This window comes from Haliotis rufescens, unplaced genomic scaffold, assembly GCF_023055435.1.
Source record: "Haliotis rufescens isolate VD_foot unplaced genomic scaffold, xgHalRufe1.0.p SCAF_16, whole genome shotgun sequence".
NCBI lineage: Eukaryota > Metazoa > Mollusca > Gastropoda > Lepetellida > Haliotidae > Haliotis > Haliotis rufescens.
In genome coordinates this window covers 7,959,710-7,975,309 of record NW_025963846.1, presented here as the reverse complement: position 1 = coordinate 7,975,309, position 15,600 = coordinate 7,959,710, and the positions used below count along the sequence as shown (strand labels likewise).

The 15,600-nt window shown below is 42.1% G+C and overlaps 1 protein-coding gene across 2 annotated transcripts in view; it reads left to right on the top strand.

The window, feature by feature from the left end:
* The first annotated feature begins 1,186 nt into the window (after positions 1-1,186).
* The window catches only part of LOC124134084 (metabotropic glutamate receptor 3-like), a 152,450-nt gene continuing 138,036 nt past the window's right edge, over positions 1,187-15,600 (top strand). For both annotated transcript variants that reach the window (XM_048396827.1, XM_046498729.2), the window contains exon 1: positions 1,187-1,288. The gene's annotated coding sequence lies outside the window, so the exon portion shown is untranslated. The remainder of the gene's footprint in view (positions 1,289-15,600) is intronic.

The window sequence follows — 15,600 nt, the reverse complement described above, 5'->3', positions numbered from 1 at the left end:
GTTCGATGTGACTTGTTGCCAAGGGAAGTCTTTTAAGGCGCCGCAATTCGAGATGGGTATAGTAGCAGCGTGAACATTGAATCAACTTCGATTTAGGAAGAGTAGACGCTGTTCAATGCGTTCCATGAACATTGGATCATCCTCGAGGTAGTGATGGTAGAAGCATGAACATTGAATCAATTTCGAGATAGTGATGGTAGAAGCATGAACATCGAATCAACTTCGAGATAGTGATGGTAGAAGCATGAACATTGAATCAACTTCGAGATAGTGATGGTAGAAGCATGAACACTGAATCAACTTCGAAGGAGTGATGGTAGAAGAATGAACATTTAATCAACTTCGAGATACTGATGATAGAAGCATTCGCGTTGAATCAGCTTCGAGATAGTGATGGTAGAAGCATGAACGTTGAATCAACTTCGAGATAATGCTGGTAGAAGCATGAACATGGAATCAACTTCGAGATAGTGATGGTAGAAGCATGAACGTGAATCAACTTCACAATAGGAAGTGTAGAAGCTTTCCATGCGACATCATGAACATTGAATCCATTAGAAGTAGAATAGGAGCAGCATTGACAGTGAGTCATCTTCGAAATACGGTAATACGTGGTTGTGATCTTTCCCAATGACACAGTGCTTCGACATATAAGCATCGTGTTAAATATAGCGTATAACGCATTATACTAATGTTAACATAATCAATATATAGGCTGATATTATGAAGGCCATATGAAAATCAATGAAACAAATTATACAATCACATCTGTGTTTGTTTTTTGTTTTTGTTGTTTAACGCCGCGTGAATGCGTTTACATAAAGCTTGTTAAATACAAAATAGGAATCCGATCAACATTTGTCGCGAAATAAACAAACCGAACATTATTGAGGTGTGTACACAGATTGGTTCAGCGTACAGTATTCTACGATTATGTTTATGCATACTTCAATAAGATGACAGCTTCCACTCATTTCTGGTGATGACATGATTCCGATGGTGTAGACAGATAACACAATCCCGACATTTACACGGGGTCACTACACGTCCCGTCTACACGTGCCGCCCCAACCTCCTCGTTGCAACACTGCCGAACCGATCCTAGGTTAAGTTAGGTAAGTGCGTTAGCAGTAAAAACAACCGTTACATCCTGAGCTGAACTCACAGTTGCGGAATGTGAGTCGGTTCCGAGAGTTTCGTGGCGACACGTGTGATTGCGGAAGAAAAGAGCGAGCAATGTTCAATGGTTTCAGGTTGGAGTTGTCCAGTCGTGAGTAAGTATCCTAAAGTACGTATAATTTGCTATAACGACATAAAGTTACATGTAACGAACTATTTACCATTGAACTATTTACTGTAATTACCTATTGAACTCTTGACCTATTGAACTAGTTCCTGTTGAACTATTGAACTATTGAACTATTTACAGCTTCATGTAACACACACAAACACACACACACACACACACACGCACGCACGCACGCACGCACGCACGCACGCACGCACGCACGCACGCACGCACACACACACACACACACATTCACAATGTACTGTAACGATACATGCTGGCTTATTCTTTGGATTGGCGGTTTATTCGAGCCTCGACATTTAACATTGAACAGATTTTGTGTTCCTTCAAGATTAATCATATTTCGAGGCGTTCTATTTACGCGCATGTTTGTACCTGCAATGAAAGACTGATATGTTTTTTGTTCATCTATAACACGGGAGCGCTTTCATGTGACATTTTATTTCTTGCCTAAAATCATTTTCCTCAACAGATTATTGTTTTCGACCTAATATATAATGAAAAAGTGCAATGATAATGAACACTAAGCGTTCTTCGCGTCTGCGTTATTGATAGATCCTGCCCAATAGCTGTTTGGCGTTCGCTACATGTCTTCTTAGAAAGCCTAAATCAGATGACATTTTCTTGCAAAACAGGGGATGAAAACATCTAATGGCGCGTTAAGCTGAGATTAAAGAAGATTTTAAGATGATGTATTAAAGGGCAGTTATGAAACTTTCCACTTTTTCCTCGTTGCTCTCGTGTTTACAGATTTTGTGGGTGAGGTCACGTTCAAAATTATTGCACTTATATAGCAACGTGTGTGTGTGTTTGTGCGTGCGTGCGTGCGTTTGTGTGTGTATTTGTGTGTTTGTGTGTTTGTGTGTGTGTTTGTGTGTGTGTGTGTGTGTGGCTGTGTGCGTGCGTGTGTGTGTGCGCGCGCGTGTGTTTGTGTTTGTGTGTGTGTGTGTCTGTGTGCGTGCGTGCGTGCGTGCGTGCGTGCGTGTGTGTGTGTGTGTGTCGCTGCTTGTACTAGTCCGGACTAATCACTGTTTTACCACGCCGCAGTTAAACATAGGATATTCGGGACCCGGTAGTGTTGTACGCGGGACGCAAATATAATCGTACGTTCAACATTTAAAAAGAATGATGGTGTACGTAAAATAGTCCTATATGCTATTGTATCTTTTCGATATTGTTTGGACAATTTAACTTCGAATCAATCGTTGTTCTCAATGCCATTGAGATTCGTGTTAAGAAGTATTCGGGATTCAGATGTGAGCAATGAGTGAAAAATGACATTGTGTTCGGGATTCAGGGGAGGAGTGGGCTGGCACTCTCAATAGCCCATTTAAACGAGTTCAAACGATAATCATTTGCTGGTGATGCAAAGTAATCCTGTTGAAAGTTAGATTGTATTGTAGATAGTAGGGTGAAGATTGAAAGGTAGATTGTATACAGTCACCCCGCAGTCTGTGAGTTAATACACTGTGTACACCGAAGCGCGGCAGCTAAATGTAAGGGCGTAGGGCGTATACGTTTTCGCGCTGATGAACGTTGGTGTATCCTGGTGCGACTAAGGGATGCAACTCTGCACCGTGGATCACCCGTGCCCGAACAGTGGAGGTGAGGTGGGGTGCAATTGGCTTTGACGTCGCGTTCCAGATTAATACACTTATATCGCGACGTGCATGTTGCGTGTGGCACCTTGTACTAATGCTTGTGTTACAGTGTTCGCCCACTGAGATACCATTCCGAAGTTTAACATGGATACTCCACTCAGACTCAGTATACTGACTGAGTCCTAGTCCTATTCCCTTAATGCCGAGCGCCAGGAAGGATCTTTTTGGTATGACGCGACCGGGGATCGAACAACCGATCTGTTCCTCTCCCCAACAGAAAATCTGTCCACTAGAGCACGGAATCGGTCTTACGGATCGTGTAATAAATGCTTCCTTTGCAACATATATGTATTATATATATTAAATCGCAAAAGAAACGTCCCCACATGTAACATTGCATGAAAAGTTGTCATTTAAATATCTGGGTAATTTTTGTCAAAGTGTCTAAAATTTAACATTACCTTGAAATTTGATGATAAAAAAACAAAGCAGATGACAATAAAACCGATCGCCCAAGCGCATCACGCCAACGGCCATGGTAACCCGATGCACGTGAATTCCGTGCAAATTGAAATGCACATGCGTTCCCCCATTTCTTGCCCTATAAAAATCTACCCAGATCGGATAACATTCATTCGTTTTTGAATTGCTACCATATGGCAAGATTGACTAGAAATCAGCGCCACCAAGCCCTTGGACGATTGCAAGCTGGACAAACCGCCCGGCAAGTAGCCATTGCATTTCAAGTCCACGTAAGGACCATATACAGGCTCCAGCAACGGTACCACACCACCATCACTGCAGATGACCGACCACGTAGTGGAATACCAAGGGTCACCACCCGACGTCAGGATCCTCAGATTGTGCGACAGCATCTTCAAGATCGCTTTGTTACTGCTGCGGAAACTGCTCGACAGACCATGGGGACTCACCAGCGACACATTAGTGCGGACACTGTGCGTCGAAGATTGACGAGCAGACACCTCCACTGTCATAGGCCACACCGAGGACCCATTCTGAAACCACGTCATCGCCGGGACCGTCTTCAGTGGGCAACACAGCACCAGCATTGGCGCCACCAGCAGTGGAAGAGTCCTCTTCTCAGACGAGAGCTGTTACTGTCTGTATCTCAACAGCAGATGGCAGAGTCTGGCGACGCCGAGGGGAACGTTATTCGGATGTTTGTGTTGTTGAGAGAGACTCGTGGGGTGGTTCGAGCATCATGGTGTGGGGTGGAATTGGTCTTGCACAGAGGATCAGTCCTGTGGTTTTCCAGAACATCGGTCCAGGGAGAGGCAATGGTGTCACTGCAGCTCGGTACATTGATCAAGTCTTGAGGCCACACGCCATACCTCATTTGACACGTCGCCGCAACCACGAGTTTCAGCATGATATCGCCCGTGCCCACACTGCGAGAGCAACAAGAGGCTTCCTCCAGCAGAATGGCATCAGATTCTAAACCATGCAGTGGCCTGCCCTCAGTCCCGATTTAAATCCCATTGAGCACCTGTGGGACGAGATTCAAAGACGGCTGAATGGCGTCCGACCAAGGCAGACAACTGCAGCTGAACTGCGTCAGGCGTTCCTCAGAGTGTGGGCTCAAGTGCCCATCGCCTTCATCAACCCCCTCATCCATTCCATGCATCGACGTTGCACGGCAGTCATCAATGCACATGGCGGACACACGAGATACTGTCTTGTGATGCCATTTTCTCAGAGACTAGTGTTGTGTTTCACTTTAAGAACCTTTGACACTTTACGTTCAACCTTGTTGATCAGTTTTGAAAAGTTTCATCTATTTAATATGTCTCAAAGTATGTTTACAGTGTTTGGACAAATAAGGTTTCTCATATATCTAGCCATGGTGACGATTTTTGTGTGGTTCAGAATATATTCATCAGGGTCATTGCGATCAATACATTCCACTAAAACCATCCCAGTAGAATGCCCATGATCATGAGCAGCCTTCAGCAACATCAGCCACAACAGTGTCTACCATATACCGCTACCAGATATCGATGTCAAATTGACCAATACAGATCAAATGTGTTTTGCGTCGATGCGTTGAAACAATACATCATGTTGTATGCACTCGATGTTAATGAGTTTGTCAGAAGGTTGACACTGGAGTAAAATGTCACTCGAGATTCCTAAATAAACATATAACAAGGCGGCTGTCCTGTTGCATTAACGAATTCGTTATTGCCATCATACAACACAGGGATATGCCAATGTGTTTATAATGTTTATAATGTATTAGTTGGCAGTAAATATACACCAGAAGTGTACAGCTTACTTAATACAGATATCTTTTTTCTTAAGAATAACTGCTGTAATTTACATTAATTAGGCTTTACATAATAATAACTGTTTTGACAGCACTGTCTTTCTGTCAGAAAGCAAGGACATTCAAGTGTGTAGTGGAATGCATCACCAACTGTTAGTTGGCACAAAGTACAGGCTCTGTCTCTATATACAATATTTAACCAGCGACCTCTTTCCAATGGTAATAAGTGATTACAAGTACGAAATATTAACAAGTATTTTAGAAGTTAAATCATATATATATATATAGGTTTCTATTCCAAATTGTGGTTTTAACGCGAATAAAGCAACCCTTTAGTAGAAAGTGTTAAATCATGGTGCCAGTTCTGTAGAAAGTGGTCTTTCATTCACTGAGGATACCTGTCATTGTTTACTAGGGTCTGATTTGCTGTGTCATACATAACTAAAAACCACAATCACCCAGAATAATTTTGATGGACAATAACCATTTAGACTTACAACTATCAACATTAAATAGTTGTAATAAATTTAAATTAACAAGATTATTACGCTTAGTTGTATTTGAAGCTGTTACCAGTTTAGACCAGTAAATTATCATTTGCTTCTTAATATTAATGGGAGGCGGTCGGGTAGCCTAGTGGTTGAAGCGTTCGCTCGTCACGCCGAAGACCCGGGTTCGATTCCCGACATGGGTACAATGTGTGAACCCCATTTGTGGTGTCCCCCGCCGTGTTATCGCTGGAATATTGCTAAAAGCGGCGTAAAACCATACTCACTCACTCACTCACTAATATTAATGGATATTGGTATTCTGCCAGTCTCCTCATACAACATGTTTGCAGGGATACTTTTCCGAAGATGCAAAACTAATTTAAGGAATGATTTATGTACATTTACGAAACAGGTGGAATCACAAAATCCGAGACATACATCCTAATGGGGGTTACCATGTGACCAAAAGCAATCATTATACAATCAAATGGGAAGTGAATATTTCTAGTTCTCGACAATAAACAAAACACTGCTTGAACTGACTGTTGTTCCCGCAGACACTTAATAGCCTGTGTGAATTACATTTTTAAATAAAATCTAACCCCTAAATAAACATAAACATTCCCAACCTGTATAACCTCGTTTCCAAACTTAAATACATATTTATTTTTACGAGTATTTCCACTGCCAAATATAACCACTTCACGAAATACGATATATTTCAAAAGCATCTATACAATGTTGTAATTCTGAGGGACTCTCACCAAACAGGTAGAAGTTTCTGCTACAAGCCAATCATCCATACGTTGTCAAAGGCCCCTTTTTTTTTTAAATCCATAATTAAACAAAATATTTTTCATATTTTGGGGCTACAGGATATCAGTTATTCCATTTAAAATAAAAATATTATCACCCGTGGAATATCCTTTTCTGAACCCCGCTTGTATTTCTGAAATAATAAAAAAAAAATCATCAGTAAATTTAGTTAAGTGATTATTCAGAACAGCAGTAAAAAGTTTACCCAAACATGATAAAATGGTTTTAGGAGGGCAATTCTCTAACTTGTAGGGGGTCTCTTTGTTTTTGTAAATTAGCCTAATCATGCCTATCAGCCAAGACTCTGGGAAATTGCCACTTTCCAGTAACAACGTGCACGTGTGCTGCCGGTAAGGTAGGACATACTACACTGCGAACACCTGGCGTCATCCTTACAATAATGGTTTGTGAGTGTATGTTTCCTTGTGTTGCCTCCATTGTTGTTGCATGTGTCAATGTGTATGTTGACAGAGGGGTGAGTTAAACAGATAAACAAAAGAGAGAATAAAAGTCCAAACATCCTGAGTCGGCCGTAAGATAAACAAATACAATAATCATTAATAATAGACATAGGTCTAGCAGTGACTTTAACCCTGCTACAAGTCAATTAAGCAGGTATACGTGTATTACTCGCTGCTGAAGATAGGGTTTCCGTCGGAATATCAGACTGATAAACAGCATGGATATAACAAATATATATGATGGACAACAAAGGACAGATCAATGGCGCTGTATCATGGATACGGGACTTTTGGATGTAATTACATAATGTCACTACATTAAATAATGAAATGCTGGTTTGGGTAATGACGTAACTGACGGCTGTTACACGCATAGATATGAAATAGTCTATGTTTCCTTAACGATATGTAACCATACACTGTACTGAAAACTCCCTACAAAGGTAGGTCATAATATGGGATAGCAAGTGTCTCATGTTTATAAGATGAATATATATTGTCAATGCAAGATAATAACCATCCCAGATGTTTTGCCGAAACAGATTCCATTTGGCGTGAAGGCCAAAATAGCTGTAGAGATTATTTGAATGGACCACTGAAAATAATTAATGACATCAGGTATTCGCAAAAAGGGTAAGCATGTCCTACCCTAACGGTCGCACCCACCATTCTACAATTTGCATAGAAAAGTAAGTATTTATTGTCTGACGCCGCACAGCTGTACACCTACCATGCGACGTCAGCCTGTAAACAAGCCAGACAATCAAGTGATCGCTGAACCACGTTTACAAGCATGTTTACCATGATTACAAGCAACGTGTTATAATTAATAATTTTCCAAGAATGTCAACCATACAATTTCTGGAATCAAATTAACCTCGGTCATGTTCTCAGTGAAATCGTCCGGATTAGCAAATGTTCGGAATGGCGAGTATTTCATGTTGTTCAGATGTTACATCCGCAGAGCGAGGTCACCGGACTAATGAGGTCCATACTAACGAGACTCTATTGTATAAACATATCCCATTTAATAGTCGAAAATAAAAAAGAGAATTTGTTTTGATAATATATGAAACTTAAGAAATACCTAAATATACTGGACCCATGAAGATACGGGGTAGAATAGATCTTCAGCAACCCATGCTTGCCGTAAAAGGCGACTATGCTTGTTGTAAAAGGCGCTAACGGGATCTGGTGGTCAGGCTCACTGTCTTTGTTGATGCATGTCATCGATCGCAATTGCGTGGATCGATGCTCATGATATCAATCACTGGATTGTCTGGTCCAGACTCGATTATTTACAGACCGATTATTATACTGTAAAACAGGAACAATTGGTAATCCTAATACGTACTGCGTAACACACAACCAGGAGGCTAATGCTCAACACAGTGTCTGTAGAGCAAATGTCGAGCTGGTCTGGATAGCGATATTGAGTTGAAGTGAGTACGGGAGGGGATACCTGGTCAAAATCTTACATAATTTGGAGGAGGCGAGAGCCAGTGACAGGCTTCGGAGTTTGTTACTTCCACGCCATCGACTCGGCGTGTTAGGAGTAAACACCCCTCCCCCAGTGCCCCCTCTTACCCCCTTCCTCACGTCCTCCCCTTTGGCACGTGTGTATGGCAAGCCTGTCTGGCGAAGATAATACTGGGATAAAAGTATCAGTGTTCCTTTTAAGAGCCGTGCTGGGTGCGAGGGATGAATGCAGTTGTAAACATATGAATTTGTGGCTGAATCTGGAAAATTGTGTCTTAAAACCCGTGATTTGTCAGGTTTGGCGCCAATCCGTCTTTCACTACCCAGGCCTGCTGCTCGGGGGTAGTTGGTTGTGTTTTCCGGCAGGAGGGGTAATGCCACGTTACCGATATTGGTATGGAATGCTCATGTGATTGCACACAGTGGCTGAGTACATAAAATGTAAAAGAAATGCTTTGGGCACATAAAACTTAACGATCTATATTCGTGTCAACTTGGAGGGGTATTTAGGCTTCCAATAGTGTCAAAACCAAACATGAGCTTTGGGAAGCATGCAGCGCAGTAGATGCGTAAATAAGACGGCACTGAACAACATTTTTGTTGTTAATGTTGTCAGAGAATCATTGTGTCAACGTGAGGAATACGTGAATGTCCAAACACTACTTAGTGACCCTTGCGTCCATCGACAGTGCGGTCCTTTATTCATGTTGAAATGGACAAACCCTATCCGACATTTGGTTATCGGCAATCGGTGATGTTCCCCACTAACTCAAATGCCAATCCGGTTGAGAATACAATGTCACATTAAACACGTTTCCGTCAATTAAAAAAGTACATAAATGTGCGCGTATTTGGTTTTCAAGTAGGGTTAAATCGGTTTTCGAGAAGGTTTTTTCAATGACATTCATCTAAATTTGATGCATTAAATTGAAGTTATTACAGTTGACTGATTGCGTCTCTTGTTAAAGAAGGTCAGGGGAGTTGCGCGGTGGAAGGAATCTACGACGCCATTCTGCAGCGATGTCAATGTAAATCCCGGTTTACTAAATCTGAAGTTCAAACTCAAGTTTCAAGGCTTTCTGGGTATTTCAAATATATCTGACAAAAACATTAGACCGTTCCTAAAGATAAAAATAACAGTTATAATTGAGTATATATGTCCGGCTTTATAGCGGTGAGTGAGTGAGTGAACAGAATTGACTGTAACATCAGTGCATGTACTTGGCAAACTATATAACAGACAGTATATATTCCTGACAGTACAGAGCCGTATACCTTTGACAGTATTTAGTAGTGTATCCATGATAGTATATAGCAGTATAACCTTGGCAGTATATCCATTAGGGTATCAATAGAAACAGCACATCACTTTAACAGCAGTAGATAACACTATATAAAATATAATCAATATAATCTTGACAGTATAAAACAGTTTAACTTGGCAGTTTAAAGCAATATATCCCTGACCGTGAATGCAAGTATATATGGTTGACTTTAGCTACAGAAACATCCAAATATCTCTGCATATCTGCACCAACGTTATTGGCGGATGAACATGTGTTATATGAGTAGCAGTTAGCAATATTCCAGGTATATGACGGCGGTCTGTAAATAATCGAGTCTGGACCAGACAATCCAGTGATTAATGTCATGAGCATCGATCCACGCAATTGGGATCGATGACATGCATCAACCAAGTCAGCGAGCCAGACCACCCGATCCCGTTAGTCGCCTTTTACGACAAGCATAGTCACCTTTTACGCCAAGCATGGGTTGCTGAAGACCTATTCTACCCCGGATCTTCACGGGTACCATATAGGAAGAATGATGTACCAAGAGGCGACTAACGGGACCGGGTAGTCAGGCTCGCTGGCTTGGTTGATGCATGTAATCGTATCCCAATTGCGTGCATCGATGGACTGACTGGTCCAGACTCGATTATTTACAGACCGCCGTCATAAAGCTGGAACATTGCTGAATGCGGCGTTAAACAACAAATAAACTTTATCTTATCGTCTTATCGTAATTTCCTCTTCACTGGCATGATGCTGACTGGCACATCGTGATAGGATAGTACTTCTACCACAGGCAGCGATCATCCTCAAGCAACTAAGTCACCCTCACTAATATGTTTTTATGCTTGAGTTAAGCATCCGTGTTGTTTATCCGTTAAAACCCCGTGCACTCACCAGGTGCGCCTACCGGATAACGCCTGATTAGGCTGAAGGTAACTGATAGTGCATAGGGGCGTATCGGGTCTTGTTCAACGAAACATGAAACCGCACTAATTTTACAGGGTCTTTGATAGAGAAACGTTCTTGTTTTCTTTCAAAACTACCATCGCAAGCATAAGCAAATTAACCATGGAAGGTTAACGTGGCCTACTAGACACCTATGTGTAACGTCTCCGGTTGATGTTGTTACTCGTCTGACTATTAATACTTTAACAGCTTGATTGACACAGATATAACGGTAAAAAGTTCCTATCCAAAGTTGATATAGAAACAGAAGCAATTTATAGTGTAAACCGCTTTGGCCTCTTCAACGTCCGGAATAGAGTCGTTTTCAATGTTAGTTGTTTTCAAAGACCGAAAAACAATGTTTTGGATATCGTTTCGTCAACAGCCGGTGCAGGGCCACGTTGCTAACCCTGATCCTGGCAGCACTACATGATCATTGGGGACATCTTGGAAATCAAACGAAAACTGTTTTTATAAGCTTGACGTTTTTGTTAGTATTTTCTTAAAAGAATGATGCGAAAACCCAATCGTGCGATCTCATCTGGCCTTTGATGTCATTAATTTTGTTAACTTGTATGGAGCAAATCAATATGTGAACTGCATGTTTGAGAGGGGAAGTGCTTCAAGTTAAATCATGCCTGTTACTTTTTTCTCATCTGACCGTTCAAAACGGTCCGCTTTTTTAGTGTTAATTATACAAAAAACATTTGTTTGCTTCTGCGCAGATGCGATATTGTTTCCACTGCGCAAAATTGGCCTGCTTAAGCCTTTAATGGTGGGAAGTTGAAACTGCTAAAACATCACTTGGTGTCATTAATGAACATGCCTTTTTGCTCTTGAGATAGTGGTTGCCATAAGATTGAACTGATATGGCAACATTGTAAGGAGGAAGTCAGAACGTTACATGCGATTCTGGTGATGGTGCACGATGAAAGGGTTACAGTGATGTAGAATGGGGAATGGGACGGTGAAGTTGTTAAGTGACACCGAGGCATATGTTCTCGATTTTCCCATGGCATTTTACAGCTTTTGTTATCAGATAATATCATGTATTTGTCTATACATGTAATCGTGCCTTCGACAGTCGTGATGGATGTGGGTGTGGGTGTGGGTGTGGGTGTGGGTGTGGGTGTGGGTGTGGGGTGGTTTGAGTGAAGGATGGCGTTAAGAGATATGGAGGTCAGGTGGTTTGAGTGATGTGTGGCCTTAAGATATGGAGGTCAGGAGGTCAGGTGGTGAAGGGTGGGGTTGAGAGATATGGACGTCAGGTGGTTTGAGTGTCGGTTGGGGTTGGGAAATATGGAGGTCAGGTGGTTTGAGTGATGTGTGGCTTTGAGAGATATGGAGGTCAGGTGGTTTGAGTGTCGGTTGGGGTTGAGAGATATGGGATCAGGTGGTTTGAGTGATGTGTGGCATTGAGAGATACGGAGGTCAGTGGGTGAAGGGTGGTGTTAGGAGGTATGGAGGTCAGCTGGTTTGAGTGATGTGTGGGATTGAGAGATATGGAGGTCAGGTGGTTTGAGTGATGTGTGGCCTTGAGAGATATGGAGGTCAGGAGGTTTGAGTGGAGGGTGGCATTGAGAGATATGGAGGTCAGGTGGTTTGAGTGATGTGTGGCATTGAGAGATATGGAGGTCAGGTGGTTTGAGTGAAGGTTGGGGTTGAGAGATATGGAGGTCAGGTGGTTTGAGTGATATGTTGCTTTGAAAGATATGGAGGTCAGATGGTTTGAATGAAGGTTAGGGTTGAGAGATATGGAGGTCAGATGGTTTGAGTGATGTGTGGCATTGAGAGATATGGAGGTCAGGGGGTTTGAGTGATGTGTGGCATTGAGAGACATGGAGGTCAGGTGGTTTGAGTGATGTGTGGCATTGAGAGATATGGAGGTCAGGTGGTTTGAGTGATGTGTGGCATTGAGAGATATGGAGGTCAGGTGGTTTGAGTGATGTGTGGCATTGAGAGACATGGAGGTCAGGTGGTTTGAGTGATGTGTGGCATTAAGAGATATGGAGGTCAGGTGGTTTGAGTGATGTGTGGCATTGAGAGATATGGAGGTCAGGTGGTTTGAGTGATGTGTGGCATTGAGAGATATGGAGGTCAGGTGGTTTGAGTGATGTGTGGCATTGAGAGATATGGAGGTCAGGTGGTTTGAGTGATGTGTGGCATTGAGAGATATTGGGGTCAGGTGGTTTGAGTGTAGGTTGGGGTTGAGAGATATGGAGGTCAGGTGGTTTGAGTGATGTGTGGCATTGAGAGATATGGAGGTCAGGTGGTTTGAGTGATATGTTGCTTTGAGAGATATGGAGGTCAGATGGTTTGAGTGAAGGTTGGGTTTGAGAGATATGGAGGTCAGGTGGTTTGAGTGATGTGTGTCTTTGAGAGATAAGGAGGTCAGGTGGTTTGAGTGATGTGTGGCATTGAGAGATATGGAGGTCAGATGGTTTGAGTGCAGGTTGGGGTTGAGAGATATGGAGGTCAGGTGGTTTGAGTGAAGGGTGGGGTTGAGAGATATGGAAGTCAGGTGGTTTGAGTGATGTGTGGCATTGAGAGATATGGAGGTCAGGTGGTTTGAGTGATGTGTGGCATTGAGAGATATGGAGGTCAGGAGGTTTGAGTGGAGGGTGGCATTGAGAGATATGGAGGTCAGGTGGTTTGAGTGTAGGTTGGGGTTGAGAGATATGGAGGTCAGGTGGTTTGAGTGAAGGGTGGGGTTGAGAGATATGGAAGCCAGGTGGTTTGAGTGAAGGTTGGGGTTGAGAGATATGGAGGTCAGGTGGTTTGAGTGAAGGTTAGGGTTGAGAGATATGGGATCAGGTGGTTTCGGTGAAGGTTGGGGTTGAGAGATACGGGATCAGGTGGTTTGAGTGGAGTGGGGAGGGGGTTGAGGGAACGAGTCAGGGATGAAAGAGGTTGAGGGTGAGGGCATGTAGGATGCAGATGTGGATGTGGGTGTGGGTGTGGGTGTGGGTGTGGGTGTGGGTGTGGGTGTGGGTGTGGGTGTGGGTTTGAGTGTAGGTGTAGGTGTGGTGTGCAGTTAGTGACGAAAGTGCGAAGCTAATTTAAGGCGAGGCCGAGGGCAGGTGGGGTTCGGGGCGGCGTTATGGCGAGAGCTGGTGAAATGGATAGGAGTTTCTGGGAGGGTGGAGGGAGGGTTTGGGGTGAATGGGAGAGTTGGGAATATATATCCTAGTGAAGTGGTTTTGCATTGATGCTTTTTTCACAGAAAACAAACCTACAAAAAACGAAAACCTTGATTTTAGCGAAAGAAATTGATATAAGAAATGTCATCGATTATTCTAAGAACGAATGTATTTGGTGACAACGGCCTCGGGTTTGGTCCCACGGCCTCAGGGGAAGAGGTCAGTGACCTTTATCAATTTAACCTATAATTAGGACCCATGTAAACACGAGATTGATCGAAATGAGTACACATGAATTTCTGTTAATGGTCTTTGACAAAGACAACCCATTAATCTTCCGTATCACCAAACGTTGATAATACTGAATCTAAAATATCTTTCATCATGTATAAATTACTTTTTAATGACAATGTAATGGGACATATCGACATAAATAAATAACATGTAGGAAAAACAATTTAGCAATAATTATATATAGATATAAAACAAAATCAAGGTCAGTGTTACCGTAAAAACATAGTTGAGAATAAAATAAATTATATCAACTTGTAATCCAGGATAGCGACAAAAGCTAAATCTTCAAAGGGATCCATGTCTAGAATTGTAAAAAAAACATTGTTTAAATGTTGAAAGCTATTTAATTAATACAGATGGAAGCGATTGTGAGTGTTTATTAGTTTTGAACCTCCTCTCACAATTTACCAATTAAAAGAGGGAGATGGCGGAAAATACCATCAACTGAAAGAAAATGCCCACTCTGCCAATTACTTGACACAGAAGAAGGATTTCATTTTTGTTTATCTGTCCTTCATTTGGAAAAGAGAGTGAGTGAGTGAGTGAGTATGGTTTAACGCCGTTTTTAGCAATATTCCAGCAATATCACGGCGGGGTACACCAGAATTGGGCTTCACATATTGTACCCATGTCGGGAATCGAACCCGGGTCTTCGGCGTGACGAGCGAAAGCTTTAACCACTAGGCTTCCCGACCGCCCCTTGGAAAAGAGAGAAAACAACTGCTTCAAAATATTACTTATTTAACCTAGCATGTTTAAGATGAATTTACTTTAGGAACATTAAGAAATGTATCTTTATCATGAATATTTTATACGACCTAGTATAAAATATTCATGATAAAGTTCAAACCTGAAATGAACATTTCATTTTTTTGTACAAATTTCTAGAACCGATCCGACTGCTTGGAAAATGTGTTCATGTCATTATAGCATTGTTTTACGTACATACATTTTGTTTAATCAACGCTTAGATTGTAATCTGATGGCGCTGTTGCGGCCTGAGTGTAAATAAAGTTCGTTTCAGTGCAGTGTGGAGGGATTGAGTGTGGAGGGATTGAGTTATAGCTCTGTGTGTCATTATATATGCAGAATTTGCCCGATAGTTATCGCCCGGAACATCGGTGGTTGCTATATTTAAAGTGGTATTCTGCTAAATGTTCACGTTTGGTGCTTCCGATATTAATAATGATAATCTGCCAAATTGTCACTCCCTATTTGCTTCATAGATCATGCTATTCTTTTCGCCATTGACATCCGGTTTTCTCTTGATGACATCTGTTTATTAACAATACAATGTTTTCTCCAGCCGTCACTGTCGAACGTGTACTTCCTGTAGATGGATGAAAGATAAGTTCAGACTGGCATGATGTGGAGATTAATGCTGGCAATGTGTTAGTGAGTGAGGTAGGGTTAACGCCGCTTTGAACAGTACTTTGGTTCTATTACACTCAGGTGAATGCACAAAGTAAAGTACGCGGTTGA